Source organism: Erinaceus europaeus, chromosome 1 (assembly GCF_950295315.1).
Source record: "Erinaceus europaeus chromosome 1, mEriEur2.1, whole genome shotgun sequence".
In the NCBI taxonomy this organism is placed as follows: Eukaryota; Metazoa; Chordata; class Mammalia; order Eulipotyphla; family Erinaceidae; genus Erinaceus; species Erinaceus europaeus.
The window spans coordinates 106,668,409-106,685,036 of NC_080162.1; positions in this window are offsets into that span (position 1 = coordinate 106,668,409).

Below are 16,628 nucleotides of genomic sequence, written 5' to 3' on the forward strand. Positions count from 1 at the left end.
AGCATGTGAAAAATAAAGCCCTAAGAAAGGAGGTGAGTGGGAAGGAGTGGCAATTTAGGAAGACTGGCTGGCTGGTTCTTGAGGTTTGGGCAATACTCCATCCTGTCACCTGTGGGATCTGCAAAGGGGCTTTCTCTGTGTCAACCCTGGCTGGTGGGTAGACAGGCAGCTACAGATGTGTGTATTGAGCTCTCCTGGGTGCCAGAGAACAGAGGCTGCATGACTGGAGAACCAGCAATAACAGCAGCACTAGACATGTGCCCTGTTCTGTGGCAAGTGCTGGAATTATTTTTTAAAATATTTACTTATTTATTATTGAATATAAAGAGAAATTGACAGTGAAGGGGGGAGATAGACATCTGCAGCACGGTTTCACCATTGTAGTGCTTCTCCTCTGAAGATGGGGCCTGGGGACTTGAACATGGGTCCTCACCCATGGTAATGTGTGTGCTCAACCAGGTGCACCATCACCTTGCCCAGATATATATTAACTTAGTTATAAATGATCCAGAAGCAATCCAAATGCCCAGACGACTGGGAAAAGAAGCTGTGGGATATATATTTAATGGGGCACTATTTTACAATTAAATTTTTTTTTTTTAAGTTGAGATTGTATACTTGGAACAAAAGAGATGGAAAAGAAAGTGATCAGTCAGGTGAGATAAGTAAAAAGGCAGCACTACTGAACATTTTTGCTCATCTGTGGAATGTTTCTGTTGAATCAAGTGAGAACTATAATAGTTATTGGAGGGGTAGGCACAGCATTTTGATGGAGGGTGTGGAGACTTAGGTCATGTGTGTTGTGAAATTACATCCCAGAAATCTTATGATTTTGTAAAGTGCTGTTAAATCTAAGGTTTAAAAAAATGATCTAGTGCCATTGATTCCCACCAATTATCAGCCCTCTGTTGCAGAAATAGAGAACCTTTTTTTTTTTTCTGCCAAGGGCCACTGGATATTTAAAATTGCCTTCATGGGCTAGGGAAAGTCATTTTAAAAAAATGACCATTTCCACCTTGTGCACTCCATAAAGAATTTTAGGCCATACTCCCAGAAGGATAAAGAAGAAGCAGGCTTCCAATGGAGGAGATGGGACACAGAACTCTGGTGGTATGAATTATATGGAACTGTACCCCTGTTACCTTACAATCTTATTATTATTAAATCACTAATAGCACATTTAAAAATAAAAATTATCACCATTTAATAATGCTCAGTCCCATGTGCAGGTACCTTGACAGACCAAACCCAACGATTTTTCAGCCATCTAGGGTCCACAAGTCAGACACTGCCCACTTGCCTTACTGGAACAAATGTAGAAATTGACTTCAAGGAAAAGCACAGACTCTAAAGAATACAGTCAGATGATGGGAAAGCAGCACTAGCACCCAGCACCCCTACTCCCACTTTAGTATCTTCTGCGTCATCTGTACCAACACCCCATTTTAGTCAAATACATGGCATTGTAAAAAAAAAAAAAAAAACTGAGACCCTAATCAGGGAGTCCTGAGATTCCCAAACAGACTTGATGGGCCTAGACCTCTAAATCCATCTCTCCATTGTCATTTCTATCAGGAACAACAAAATAGACCCCTCTGTGGCCCCAATAGGACCTTGCCCTCAGCTTGCATCAACAATGGTAGAGAATGTTCCATCCTCCGAAGGGAGGCTAGACAACATACTCTATGCTACACCTGAGGAAGATGGGTCGATACTGGGGCAGCATGGAATGTTCCTACTCATGATCACAGAATATGAGCTCAGATCTACAGGGATGCAGAGGTCACACGGGCTCCTAAGCTAATTATGGGCCCAGATCACATCAAATCAATGGGGTTTACAGTCAACAATATTTATACCCCTTTCCCATATCAGGGAGCTACTCTTTTCCCTGATCCAGCCTGGTCCTTTTTCCAGCCATGACACCATCTCCCCAGACAATAACTTGGATCCACTGGCATATCAGATTTCAGGCTCAGGTGCAAAAAGTAAAAGAGAAAAAAAAAAAGTATAGCCACAGGCCCTATCTACAAAATGGAGGACCCCCCAACTCTTCATCTGCACTATTCCAGCCCTTAGGTCCATGATTGGTCAACAATTTGTTTGACTTTGTATGTTAACTCTTTTGTCAACCACCAGGTTCTAGATGCTAGCATGATGCCAACCAGACTTCACTGGACAGACAACCCCACCAATGTGTCCTGGAGCTCTGCTTCCCCAGAGCCCTTCCCCACTATGGAAAGAGAGATAGACCTGGAGTATGGATCGATCTGTCAATGCCCATGTTCAGCGGGGAAGCAATTACAGAAGCCAGACCTTCAACCTTCTGCATCCCACAATGACCTTGGGTCTATACTCCCAGAGGGTTAAAGAATAGGAAAGCTATCAGCGGAGGGGATAGGATACAGAGTTCTGGTGATGGGAATTGTGCAAAGCTGTACCCCTCTTATCCTATGGTTTTGTCAATGTTTCCTTTTTATAAATAAGAAACTAAAAAAAAGGAAAAAAAAAGGAATTGTAAAAAAAAAAAAAAAGGTCAAAATGTAGCCAGGAGCCCCAGAGATGGCCACACACGTTACCCTGTAGAGTAAATTGCTGTTGGATATCCCATTAAAAGGAAGAGTCTAGGGAGCCGGACAGTAGCGCAGCAGGTTAAGCGCACGTGCTGCCAAGCGCAAGAACTGGCTCAAGGATCTGGGTTCGAGCCCTGGCTCCCCACCTGCAGTGGAGTCACTTCACAGGCAGTGAAGCAGGTCTGCAGGTGTCTTTCTCTCCCCTTCTCTCTCCATTTCTTTCTGTCCTATCTAACAAGGAGGGCATCAACAACAACAATAAACAATTTTTTCAAAAAGGAGGAGGAGTCTACTGGCCTACTAGGTTGCTTCCATAGAATGTACTGCAAGGATGTGGCGCAAAGCACAAGGACCGGCGTAAGGATCCCGGTTCGAGCCCCCAGCTCCCCACCTGCAGGGGAGTCGCTTCACAGGCGGTGAAGCAGGTCTGCAGGTGTCTGTCTTTCTCTCCCCTCCTCTCTCCATTTCTCTCTGTCCTATCCAACAATGACAACAACAATGACATCAATAACAACAATAATAACTACAACAATAAAACAACAAGGGCAACAAAAGGAAATAAATAAATAAATATAAAAATATTAAAAAAAAAAAAAAAAAAAAGAATGTACTGCAAGGGAAGACTGTAAAAGAATATAACTCTGACAGTCCAGGCCAGTCCAGTCCCTCAGGGCAGTGGCCTTAGTTTCTGCTCTCTGGAACCCAGAGTACTTCCAGCTTCCTTGGAGGAAGAGCTCCTTCAGAGAGAGAACTAAGAAGAGGACAGAGAACTGACTATTGTAAAGAGAGGCAGCATCAACACATCACACCCATCTCCACCAGGTCAGCTAGAGAAGTGATTGTGTACATGGAACATTTCAGAATCAGGCATGTGATTGCACTTCCTGAAGTACAGGTTACCCAAGAGGGACCCAGGAAGCTGCCTCCTCATGTCACAACCCCAAGGTGAGGCCCCAGAGCTGAAGTCCTCCTGTTGTCTCTGGACAATAGAGAGAGACCCCCACATTCTACACTGGTCCAGCCTATATATAGGCTACTTCCTGTGAGGCCTCTGGAAAGCTTGCTGGCTATCACTCAGCATCACAGTCTTCCCCCAGACCCCTGACCTGGACCACAGCAGAGCCCTGGGAATCATAAGTAGTTCCTTGGGGCCAGGGAGACATCTTAATGGTTATGCAAAAGACCTGAGGCTCCATGGTCCAAGGTTCAGTCCCCAGAACCACCATAAGCCTGAGCTGAAAAAGTGCTCTCAGCTTTAAAAGTTTCTTTTAAGTGTGAATGACAACTGGCAGTGGAGAGGGTAGCTTTTGTTTGTTTCTTTCAGAGCTTTCCTTTTTAGCGAAGCTGGAGAGTGAACCTGGGAGCTCCCAAGGCTTCAGCAGGAAGCCATTTGCATAGCTATTATGCTGTCTCCTAGACCAAGGAAGTGGATGTTTATACTTCAGAGGGCAAAGGAGGTGGGATGACCTAGTTCCACTGCTCACTGAAGCCGACTCCAAAGCAAAGCAACGTCCAGAGCAGCCTGGGGGACTCTCCCATGTGCCAGAAAAGCGCTTGGCTTCCCCGCAGTGAAAGAACAAGAGGTGAGAGGGGTAGCCTTGTGCAGGCCTGAGCCGTCATGTGTCCTCACCTGCCTGCCTGCCTGCCTGACAAGAAAGGTAGTGACACTGCCTTCCTCACCCTCTCTGCCTGTGACTGCTGCAATGTCTGCATGGACTCCTCAGCTTCTCAGTTCAGTCCCATCAACTGTGAAGACAGCTGGTCAGCCAGTGACTGTGGGTGCAATGTGGACTCCAAGGGGACACTCAGTTTCTTCTTCTAGCGTTAGCCAGTCAACAGCGTCAGGTTGAGCCTGATGTAAAGTTTCGAGACCTCCTTTGAATCTGGAGAGGTGGCAGTCCTTGACTATGTGGGTCATAGTCTGTCTGTAGCCACAGGGGCAGTTCGGGTCGTCTCTGGCTCCCCAGCGATGGAACATAGCGGTGCACCGGCCATGGCCTGTTCGATAGCGATTGAGGAGGGCCCAATCATAACGTGCTAGGTCAAAGCCGGGGTGACGCTTGCAGGGGTCTGTGATGAGGTGTTTGTTCTTTACCTCAGCTGACTGCCAACTCTGTTTCCAAGAGTCTGGAACAGAGAAGTTCAGTGTAGGCATAGGGGACCAGATTGGGTGATGAGACGTCAAGCGTTGGACAGGGTGGGCGAAGATATCCTCATATATTGGCAGGTCCGGTAGACCTGGGAAATGAAATGAGCGTAGACGTGGGAAATGAACTTAGATGATGCCTCATCCCGACGAATACCTGGCGGGGCGATGTTGCTAAGAACTGGCAGCCATGGAACCGGGGTGGAACGGATGGTTCCAGAAATGATCCTCATGGAGGAATATAATTTAGAATCGACCAAGTGGACATGGGGGCTACGAAACCATACTGGGGCACAGTATTCTGCAGTGGAATAGCATAATGCCAGAGATGATGATCGTAGTGTGGAAGCGCTCGCGCCCCATGAGGAGCTGGCCAGTCTTGCAGTGATGTGATTCCTCGCGCCCACCTTTGCTGCAGTTTTTATGCGATGTTTGTGAAATGACAGAGTGCGATCGAGAGTAACGCCAAGATAGACTGGCTGGGCTTCATGCCGGATTCTCGTATCGCCAAGCTGCACATTAAGCTCACGCGAGGCCGAGGCATGGTGTAGATGGAAAACAGATGAGGACCCTGGAAAGGCAATAGCCTGGGGACCAAGAAGATGAGTGCTGACTGAGTAGGAGCTCAGTGAGTACTGACTTCATGAATAAAGAGAGCAGGGTCCCCTGATTCCCCACCTGCAGGGGGAGTCGCTTCACAAGCGGTGAAGCAGGTCTGCGGTGTCTTTCTCTCCCCCTCTCTGTCTTCCTCTCCTCTTTCCATTTCTCTCTGTCCTACCCAACAACTACAACAATAAAAAACAAGGGCAACAAAAAGGAATAAATAAATATTTAAAAAATTATTAAAAAAAATAAAAAGAGAACAGGGTCAGTCTATTGGAGGGCAATTTAGGGAAGGCAGCACCCTCCCCCTGCACCCAGCAGGAAGCCTGGAGAAGGCCTAGAGGCAGGGCCAGAGAAGCCTACTGTGTGCATATCCTGCCCCAGCACTCCCTCCCTCCCTGACTGCAAAGGCCATAACATGCAGATGAAGGCAGATGTGACACCTGGAGACAAAGGCTGAAGCATATGACCTGAGGGTCCTGCCCTTCCTCTGGAGGGAATATCAAACTTTTTTTTTCTCTCTCTTGAGTATACATGCCTACATGACTTGTCCTTTCTTCTCCTTTTCTGTCCTCATTTTCTCCCAGTAAATGCTCATCTTCTCCCTGAAAGATGACTGACTCTTTGTGATTCTTCCATGTAGGAGTCAGTCTAGAACCCCATAGGAGGGAACTGGGGAATGGCCCCAGTTAGCTACTCCCTCCTTTCCTTACAAGTCTAGAGGCCTTGTAAAAGTTGGTCAACACTGCCATCTGCTGAGGGAGTCTGTCCTTTTTTTCCTTTAGAGATGGAGAAAAATAGAAAAGGAAAGGGGACATAGAGAGAAAGAGATACCCATAGCCCTGCTTCATCTCTCATGAAGCTTCCTGCCCTGCAGGTGGGGATTGAGGGCTTAAACCAGGGTCCTTGCACATCTGTGCTCAACTGCCTGCCCCACCCAAGAGATACTACTTCTAACTTCAAGACAACCCTACGTAGGGAACTGAGAGATAGTTATATCTACAGGACTGTTCAACTAGAGCACAATATATTTCTGGTAGTCAAGACATCATCATGAGAGAGAGAGACAGAGAGAGAAAGAGAGAGAGAGAGAATGTGAAAGAAGAAAGGTCCAAAAGTGTTTCTGGAATAATGAGGGTCCTTGGGATAGTCTTTTGCCTTTAGGGAAATCATCAGCAGAAAATGCTTTTGCCTGTCAACTTCCAGCTCCAGGGATAGACCCTTCATTCAGCAGACAGGAGACCTTTACATATGGCAGAGAGATCTGGTCAAGGTGGTAGACTGTGTGTATGAACTGAGAATATTCATTTGAAATCTGATCAGTTGAGGAAAGATCAGGTCCTCTCTCGCATAGCCTGTTCTGGCCGTTATAAGCAAGCTTGATAAACGGTGATTTACCTGCACAACTCTATGTCTCCCAGGGTGAAGGCTCAAACAAGATGTCATGAGGAGGACCATCATCCGGGAGGACCTCTTCCTGACTCTGACAATGTCTCATTTTGTTGTTCGTTCCCATAGCAGAGAAGATGGGGGAGCTGTCTGGGCCCTTCTACACAGCAGACTGATTCAAGAAGCCTCCACATTTATGATCTAGTCACTTTCCTAAGGCCACCCTCACATCACACTGACAGTGGGGGACAGAGAAAGGAAGAGCTCAGCTCTTCCTTAGTTACTAACTTGCCTTAGTAACCTTAGTTGCCTTAGTTACTGAAGGAAGGAGTGTGTGTGTGTGTGTGTGTGTGTGTGTGTGTGTGTGTATGTGTGTGTGTGTTTGGAGAAGACAGGGATTAAAACCATAACACTGTGGTTAAAGAGAAATCCAGGGGCTGGGTGGTGTACCCAGTTGAGTGCAATTTCTGCCATTTTTGAGGACCCATGTATGAGCCCCAGCTTCTACCTGCAACGGCGGGGGGGGGGGGGGTGTGTGGCAGCAAAGCACATCTGCAGGTGTCTGTTTTTCTCCCTATCTCTCCTCAAATTATCTGTCTCTATTCAATAAATAAACAAATAAAATATTTACAAAAAGACTTATTGTGAGGGGCCAGGTATAGAAGAGCATGCAGCATGCCTGTCACTATGCAAAAGGACCTGGGTTCCAGCCCCTGCTCCTCACCTGTGAGGAAGTGGGGTGGGGGGAACTTCATAAGCAGTGAAACAGGTCTGCAAGTGTCTCCCTCTCTATCTCCCCCGCCCCTTTCAATTTCTCTCTGTCCTATCTAATAATAAATAGACATTAAAAAGAGAGATAAATAAATCCCAAGCACAGGCACTTGGCAAAGAGATAAACAAAATGACATTAAGGAAAGAAGCACCCCCTCCCCAAATGTAGTGACTGGAAGTGGCCTGGAGTAGACAAATGGGCGTAGCAGGAAAAGACTGAGAAGTCCAAAAGTTTGGGCTGGGACTCAGCAAGAAGTCAGGAGGCAGGTGTTGCAGGTTCAAGAATCAGAACCAGCTGATAGGGTCAAGGAGGAACTTTATTAGCATTAATAAGCCACAGAAGGAACTCAAGCTCTTAAGGAATTCTGGGCCCAGATCAAAGGGAAGGTATAGCTTATATGGGGGGTGGAGGGCTAAGAGCAGAAAGCATTCTTACAAAAGCAGAGGCTGCAAACTTGAGGGGGTGAGACTTGTACCCATTGCTTAGGGTCTGGTTGCCTTAGTTACTGTTATCTTTCCTTGCATAGCTATGTCTGGGGAAAGGTTCAGGACTTAGAAGTGTTATGACCTGTCAAGATGAAATATGGGGGGGGGGGCACCTTTACCAAGGTTTCCTGTTATCTATGGCTTCTCCCTACAGTTTGGTTAGTTAACTCTTTCTTTGCCTTAACATCCTCTCTTTCTTTTCTGTTTTACAGGGAAGTGAAACCAGGTAGAATTTCTTGATTAGATAGAGTGATGTTATGACTCTAGATAGTTACAGAAACATATCTATAATTTAGAAATCATTCTGTATTGGGGAAAAGAGGGGACAGCGCTTATTTCCCCAACATTTAAAAAGTTCATCACACATTATCTCAACAAAGAATTGATTTTATTCGGGAAAATTGAGAACATTCACATTTTAGGACGAGAGAGAGAGAGAGAGAGAGAGAGGTCATCATCACATGATGACCTGGACTGACAGAATCCCACAGGTCGACCTTTTGACACCCAAGTCCCGCCTCCACCTTTCTAAACCACATCTGTCACCACTCCCATTTTCTGGGCAGTACCCTTCAGATACTTCCTGTCCCTCAACAATTCTTAGGGGAGTCGGGCAGTAGCACAGTGGGTTAAAGCACACAGTGGCGCAAAACACAAGGACCGGTGAAAAGATCCCGGTTCAAGCCCCCGGCTCCCCACCTGCAGGGGAGTCTTCACAGGCGGTGAAGCAGGTCTGCAGGTGTCTACCTTTCTCTCCCCCTTTCTGTCTTCCCCTCCTCTTTCCATTTCTCTCTGTCCTATCCAACAATGAAGGCATCAATAACAACAATAATAACTACAACAATAAAACAACAAGGGCAACAAAAGGGAATAAATATATAAATGTAAAAAAAAATTCTTAGAAACCAAAAAATAATGTTGAGTTGGTTCAGTGGGTAGAGCTCTTGGTGCCCACTTGCAGGGAGGAAGCTTCATTAGTAATGGAACCATGTGTGTGGGGGCTTTCTTTTTCTCCCCCTCTCTTCCCCACCCTCTCTGTTTATTTATCTACATGGGGGGAGAGAGAAAGAAACAAAGTCTTATAGGAAAGTAATTATCAACTATAAATAGTGTCACTAGTGACATCATCTTTCAATAACAAGTACAAAATACGATCAAGTGACTAAAACAATGGACCACCCTAGACCTTCAATAAAAAATAACTTCACAAGGAAGAGAAATTATCCCCCAGAGAATGTGTAAAGTGTAAGAAGGACAAATACCAAAGAGGTACCTACATGTGTGATAAATCTAAACAAATATTAGTGTTAGAAAATTATAACTATGTCTACATAGTGAAATTAAAGGGAATGAGGTATAAATAAAACCTTGAACATTAAGAATGCAAATGTTGACAGAGGAGAATCATAAGTTTTCTGTAATTCTTACAATGTCTGTGTTAACATTTCAAAGATTAAGTTGAATTTGCATGTTAAAATGTCTAAACTGGAGAGTCGGGTGGTAGCGCAACAGGTTAAGTGCAGGTGATGCAAAGCACAATGACAGGTATTAAGAATCCTGGTTTCAACCCCCAGCTCCCCACCTGCAGGAGAGTCTCTTCACAGGTGGTGAAGCAGGTCTGCAGGTGTCTTTCTCTCCCCCTCTCTGTCTTCTCCTCCTCTATCCATTTCTGCCCCGGCCTGCGGGGTTATCGACGGAAACCTAGGGTAGGGGTCGAGAGAATGGAGGGGACAAGAGACACGAAGAACGAGAGCAAGACAGGTTTCTGATCAAGCTCTGAAAATTTTATTTTGCAGCCGCATTTTAAGCACACACCATGAGGAAGTTCTGCTAAGGTAGTGGGGGAAGGGAGGTGGGTGAGCAACTTTCCAAACAGTTAGATGGTAATCGCAGTTACAATGATCGGAATGTCCGTTCACCGGTTATGTGAGAGACTTAGCTAAGGTTTTGGCTCCTGGCATGTCCTCCCTTTTTACAATTTAAGTGAGGCGGCAATTGAGGGTAAAAGCTAGGAATCTTATCAAGAGATAAGCAGGCATTAACCAGAGCGGGGAAGTATTGACCTGATTTCTCCCGTGGGGTAAATATAGAACTGATCTTCCCACATCTTATACGGCTCTTGGTGTCTTTTTCGGGAGGGGAGGAAGAGCCACTATTTCTAAGGTGAGGAAAACTCATGGCGAAGAGTTTTGATGAATGACACCAACCTCCATGCAAATCAGGTTTGCTTCACGGGGGACTCAGAGGCGGACTGTAGGGTCCTCCCCTTGCAGTGCTTAGCCCTGCACCCCTTACCGGTGCCCACGCCACGCCAAGGCTGGCGTGCATAAGTCTGAGTTTTATGCAGCTCCTAAAAGAGGTGTGTCACCCTCAGGTTCAGCCAAGCCTCTGTCAGCCAAATCAAGTCTGTGGTAATATATTTGTAAGGGTTTCGATGCCAAGGAGTCAATTTGTTGTTTTATAAAGCCAATAATCTTATTAAAAATAAAGGGTCCCAAGGTAATCATTAACAAAAGACTAATCAGGGGTCCCATAAGGGGCATCAAAGTGTCCTATCCCGCCACCAGCAAGTCTAAGGGAAGCAGTCAGTGGATGTGATGTCCAGGGGAAGAAACAGCACGTCTGGTCCTCTGGTCGTCGGCACCAACTGATGAAATTTTTCTTCTTCATAGAGGGTCAGCTGTGGAACAAGCAAAACTAGGAGGCAAGGACCAGGTAGAGAAAAATCGATATGGAAATATAGGGTGGTGTTGTACCAAAACACAGACAGAGGTGCATACACATTAGGTGAGGTTCCTTGAACATGAGGAATATTTTGAGAAAAGTGAGCAGTCAATAAACATGTAAGGATGAAGTCAGCAGTGGTAGGTCAGCAGAAAGAGAAGACTTGGATAGGCTGGTGAGGTTAGCTGGACTATATACTGCCATGGCGTCCTTTGTGGTAAGGACTTGCCAACAGGGACTGTGGATTTTGCAAGATCAATAATGTCATCCACCATAATAAAAGGAAAACAAACATGGACATCCAGTGTTGAAAAACAGAAGAAAAAGAATATGTCTCTATGGCTAGGAGAGTGGGTGGCTTTGTCAATGAGATATAATAAATGGACAATTTGAATTTTTGTAAATATTAGTATAATTACTTCATTGACACTTTAGCCAACTGAATATTGGGGGGTGCATTCCCCTTATTTTTTAATTTATTTATTGAGCTTTTAATGTTCTAAAGGAAACAAAAATACATGGATTGGATGTCTATTGAAGCAAAACAGAGCATATGACTCCTAAGGTTTTTGAGCTTTTTCTTGTTTGAGCTGTAGCCCACATAAATTTAGAAATAGTACCAATTGAGAAAAAAAAAAAAGTTTTTGTTTACTAAACATGGGCAGGTGAATTACATCAATCTGCCAGAGAGCATTGGCTTTTATCAATGGGGATTAATCTTAAAAGTCTGAATAGCAGGATCTTACTTAAACAATGAAGGAGCCAGTAAAGTGCCCTCACTATGGCAGGTCAAGCGTTAAAATTTTAAGAGGCTTGTAAAAAAATGAGAAAAATTTTAGGATATGAGTGACTTTAGGAGTCATCATATACCCATAAATAAAAAATGAAAAATGTTTAGTTTTAAATCTTACCATATGAGCAGTCAGTTCTTCATGTGCAGATGTACCTATAATTATTTACTTAGGGAGAGAACTTGTACCAAGTTAATTGATGATCTAATGGTTAGAATTAGCTTCAGTTCTTTCATATGATTTTAGAAGGCTCTTTATTAAAATATACCAATATGTTATAGAAAGTCAATACCTAATGAGTTGATATGATAAAATGCTTACCATTTTTTAGCATTATTTTAAACTGATTAGACAGTTTAAGCACATTATTATAACTTTAGTTTACTAATATCTTTACTCATCACAAGGCTATCATGAGTAAGCATAGATATAAAACTCTTAATAGATTTTGCTCTTTAGAACTTTAATATGGCAACTTAAAAGGCTAAAATAAAACCTCATAGCTTAATTGTTCAAAGTACTAATTTTTTTAAATCAGGATTTGCTAAAACAAATCTATCAGACCAGAAGCACCATGTATTACCTTAATTTATCAAGAATAAACCTCTGACAGTGTCTTAAAACAAGCCAGATAAATTTATTTTTTTACTCTCTAAAAGAACTAATTAAAGTTTGACATGTAGAATCTGTACTCTCAAAAGCCAATTATTTGATAATTTTTGTAGTTTTTCTAAATAGAGGAGTTATCTCAGTAACAACTTTATCAGAAGTAGTCACTGTAAAAGCAAAAGTAACTAACTCATGAGATAAAAAAAATCTCTTAACAAGTTTTAAAACAAAAGTCTTAACCGGAACATTTTTGCCCATATAAGACATAAAACTCTCCTAACTTTCTACCTAGTCTCTCATGTTTTAATATCTAGAGTTTTTTTTTTTTTTTCAGGGAAACCAGGGGCATACTTCTTGAGTAAAATGTGAAAAGGTTAGCCAAAACATCTATACAGCTCTACATTAGGCCGCCCCATATTTATTTAATAAGTTTTATTTGGAAAAAAAAATTTTTTTTTTACATACCTTATTTAAATTAAACGTCATTTATCAGAGCAAAAGACTCTGGCATTAGATAATTAACATAACCATCGTGTTATCTTTTACTAACCCAAGCCAGTTTTGCCTGTTTAGTTGAGAAAGTATTTTAAAAACAATTTTAAGTAAAATGTTAAACTTTGTTTGTTAGGATCTTTGCTTATCACAAAGCTATCACACCCTTAGGGCAGCTATGAATAAGGGTGGGTGCACAACTTAATTGATCTTTCACTTTGATTTGGATAGGTAACTTAAAAAGCTAAGATAAACCTCATAGCTGAAAATGTTCAAAATAAATTTTTACTGTTAACATTTCTTTTAAATGACCATTTTACTCTAAATAATTTTGTTGAATCACATCTACCAAATGAAAAATTTTTATCAGGCCAGGAATACCATGTTTAACCCGTTTTTCCTGGCAAGGCCACTGCTCTACACTAACTGGGTTATTAGAAAGCCAGTTCAAACATGGAATTAACAAATTAACAAACAGTGGCAGTTTGTATTGGGGTGCTGCTAAGATTTACAATTCTCACAAGAGGGAGAGAGACTGCAGGGGCATTTTACCATGCCTAGAGATCTCAGAAAATCTTTTAACTAATGAATTGATGCTGATATTAGCTATCAGAAGGACGAAACTGTCCTATATTTTACTCTGGTAAAGGTATGCCAACTCTATGAGTCGGGATCTTTAAAACCACATTTAGCTTAACTGAATCTTATTTAAAACTTAAAACAACCTTTAGTTACTTAGGGGTTAACACACATTAATGGAAACAAGATTAGCACATAGATTTAAAACAGACATTCTTGGTGAAAAGAAAAAAATTTCCCTTAGCTCACAGCCACTTCCCCTCCACCCCGACCCCAGGAGAGGTGGGTGTGGCTAGAGGAATGACTGACTACAGTCTTTGCCAATCTGTGGAGCAGGAGCTCTGTGATGTGATTGGCTGCACGGATGGAACAGGTGGGCTTAGTTTACTGTGCACGGAGAAAAATCTTTAAAATTCTTTTTCTGGGCTAAGGTACATTTTTAGAGTTTTAAAGAAACAAATCATTAAATTTCTATCAAAAGTGTGTACTGGTTCTCTGATTAATAGTTTTTAAGTTAGAGCTCTGGTGGTAGCCAGAGGGAAAACCTGGATTTTTTTTTTTTTTGCTGGCTAGTTTTAAGATAATGCCAAATCAAGAGCCCACAGTTCTTTAACTAATTATAAATGGCCTCGTTTTTCTTCTACTAATTTTCTAAGGGAAGCTGTTTTTTGTGCTAGTTGAGTTTTAGCCTTGGTGGTGTCGGCCAAGTCGAGGACCGTAGCACAAAACGGAGGGGTGGTGGCATAGGGAGGCGGTCTGGACAAAGAAGAGCCTAGGTGGCCAGTCAGGACTATGATATTTGGCCATCTCTTCATCAAGGGATAAGGCCTCTTCAGGAGAAAGACTATCATCAGGCCCATCTTTGGCGGGGGGTCTTAAGGTTGTTGAAGAGGGGTAAATCTTAACAGGAGGGGACTTAGCAGGAGCCGTTTTGATCTCGGCAGCCTCAGGGGTGGGGTCTCCTGAATCAGGCATGGGAATAGAGACAGACTCACAAACAGGAGGTTATCTCTTAAACAGTTTCCTACTCTGGCCCATCTTTTTTCATCAATAGTCCCTTCTAAGGGGAACCACGGACAAACATCACTCACAAAATAAAAAAAAACTTCTTGAGATCTTTTTTCTTAACCCTTACTCCTCGTGTCTTGAGGGACTCTTTGAGGCCCTTAAGCAACAAATCATGTTTACTCAATGCTTGTCCCATAATTGCGTCGCTCTTTTCTACCTCAAAACGGATCAATCTCACAGACGGGCGAATCTGCGGTGATCACCAACGCAGATCTTCACTCACTCTGGGCTAGAGCGGCAATCCAATGCGAACCTTCACTTACTCCTTCTCTGAAGTGGCGGTCCTATGCTCCTTGGTCGACCATCGGGGAGCGACGTTCTCTCGGACCCCAAACCCAAAAAGGCCCCATGTCGGGCGCCAGGTGCCCCAGCCTGCGGGGTTATCGACGGAAACCTAGGGTAGGGGGCGAGAGAATGGAGGGGACAAGAGACATGAAGAACAAGAGCAAGACAGGTTTCTGATCAAGCTCTGAAAATTTTATTTTGCAGCCGCATTTTAAGCACACACCATGAGGAATTTCTGCTAAGGTAGTGGGGGGAGGGAGGTGGGTGAGCAACTTTCCAAACAGTTAGATGGTAATTGCAGTTCCAATGATCGGAATGTCCGTTCACCGGTTATGTGAGAGACTTAGCTAAGGTTTTGGCTCCCGGCACATTTCTCTCTGTCCTATCCAACAACAAATGACATCAGTAACAACAACAGTAATAACTACAGCAATAAAAAAGGGCAAAAAAAGAGAATAAATTTAAAAAAGAAAATGTCTAAACTAACTGCGTATAAAAACTAAATATATAGCACCTAACCTAGTAGTGGAGCAGATAGAAAAGCAAAGGTCTGGGTGGGGAAGACAGCATAGTAGTTACACAAAAATACTCTCATGCCCAAGGTTCCAAAGTTCCAGGTTCAGTTTCCCACACCACCAAATGCCAGATCTGAGCAGTACTCCGGTAAAAAATAAAATAAAATAAAACATGATAAGATAATAATAAGAAGAAAAACCTGAGACTTGCATATGAGAAGCCCTAGGTTTGAACCCCTGCACCAAACAGTCAGAATTGAGTGGTGCTCCAGTCAAAAAAATAAAAGGACAAGGAAAGAATCTGAGAACTATGAGTAGTGGGAAGGTGAAATGAACTTAAAAGAAAGAAAAGCATAAAAATAAATATACATAAATTCATTAGTGAAAACAATTACTCATTTTTTATTGAAGATTTTTTTAAAAACTTATTAATGAGACGGGGAGGAGGAGAGACTAGAGCAGTATGCTGGCAGATATAGAGCTCAGGGAACGTGTTTGAGAATCTCTCACTTTGTTTTTGTTTTTTTATTATCTTCATATATTTATTGGATAGAAGCATGCAGAAATCAAGAAGGAAATGGGTGATAGTGGGAGAATCAGAGAGACACCAGCAGCACTGCTCCACCACTTATGAAGCTTTCCCTTTACACATGGGAACTTCGGGCTTGAACCCAGGTCCTTGTGCATTGTAACACGTGCATTCAACTCTGGTCCTTTTGATCAGGACTGAATGTAATGGTGGCCATTGTAGGAAAGCAGATAATAGACAGGTAAAGAGAAAGACAGTGTGATGGTCTCTGGTAGCAGCAAGTGGGAATCTTGGGGTGGTAGGAGACGGAGTAAATGGTCAGAGGGAGACTCATTGGTCAGTTGTGTGGACAATGACATTCCAAAGGCCAGACAAGAGATAACCAAGGAGAGACAAGAGGCAGGGCTACAGAGTAGCAGCAGCTGTGTTTCTCTCCTCTCCTCTCCCTAGTCAACTAAGAATATCAAACGAAACCACCTGGGAAACCACAACAAGACAGGACTAGAAATACTTTGGGAACCCACCAAATCACCACTGAGTGCAAACACATGTGGCTTGTGGACAACGAGGAGCCTAAAGAGAGATTCCTGGGGCTAAAACCTGTATCTACTTCCCAGCAGCTGGTAACAGTTCAGCAGTTTACCGGTTGGGGCTCCACCTCCAGGCTGTTTTACTAACAAAAAGACTGCTGCAGGGAGGAGAGGACTCACCTAAGGCTCACCAAATGCAACTGTGAGTCTCCATCACTACTGCCTCTCAGAGGCTGGGGCAGCAGCCAGAAGGCCCCGTGCTGACAATGGGGGGCAGAGAACTTGCTGGAAAATTCAGGTGAAGATCTATACCCTGGTGGGCTAGAGGTACAGCTGGATAGTGGGAAACTTTCCACACTGTTCTCCTGATGAATTGGGGAGACAAGGTGAATAACTGCCACAGAAACTACAGAGTATAAAGAGGACTTGTTTGGAAACTCATAGGGCCAAGTACTTCCAGCTTAACTCTGCCTGCTGGAAGGGCAGCTGAACTGAGCTCAAGGCTTTGGATCCTGAAGGTAGGAGTCTCTTTGCATAG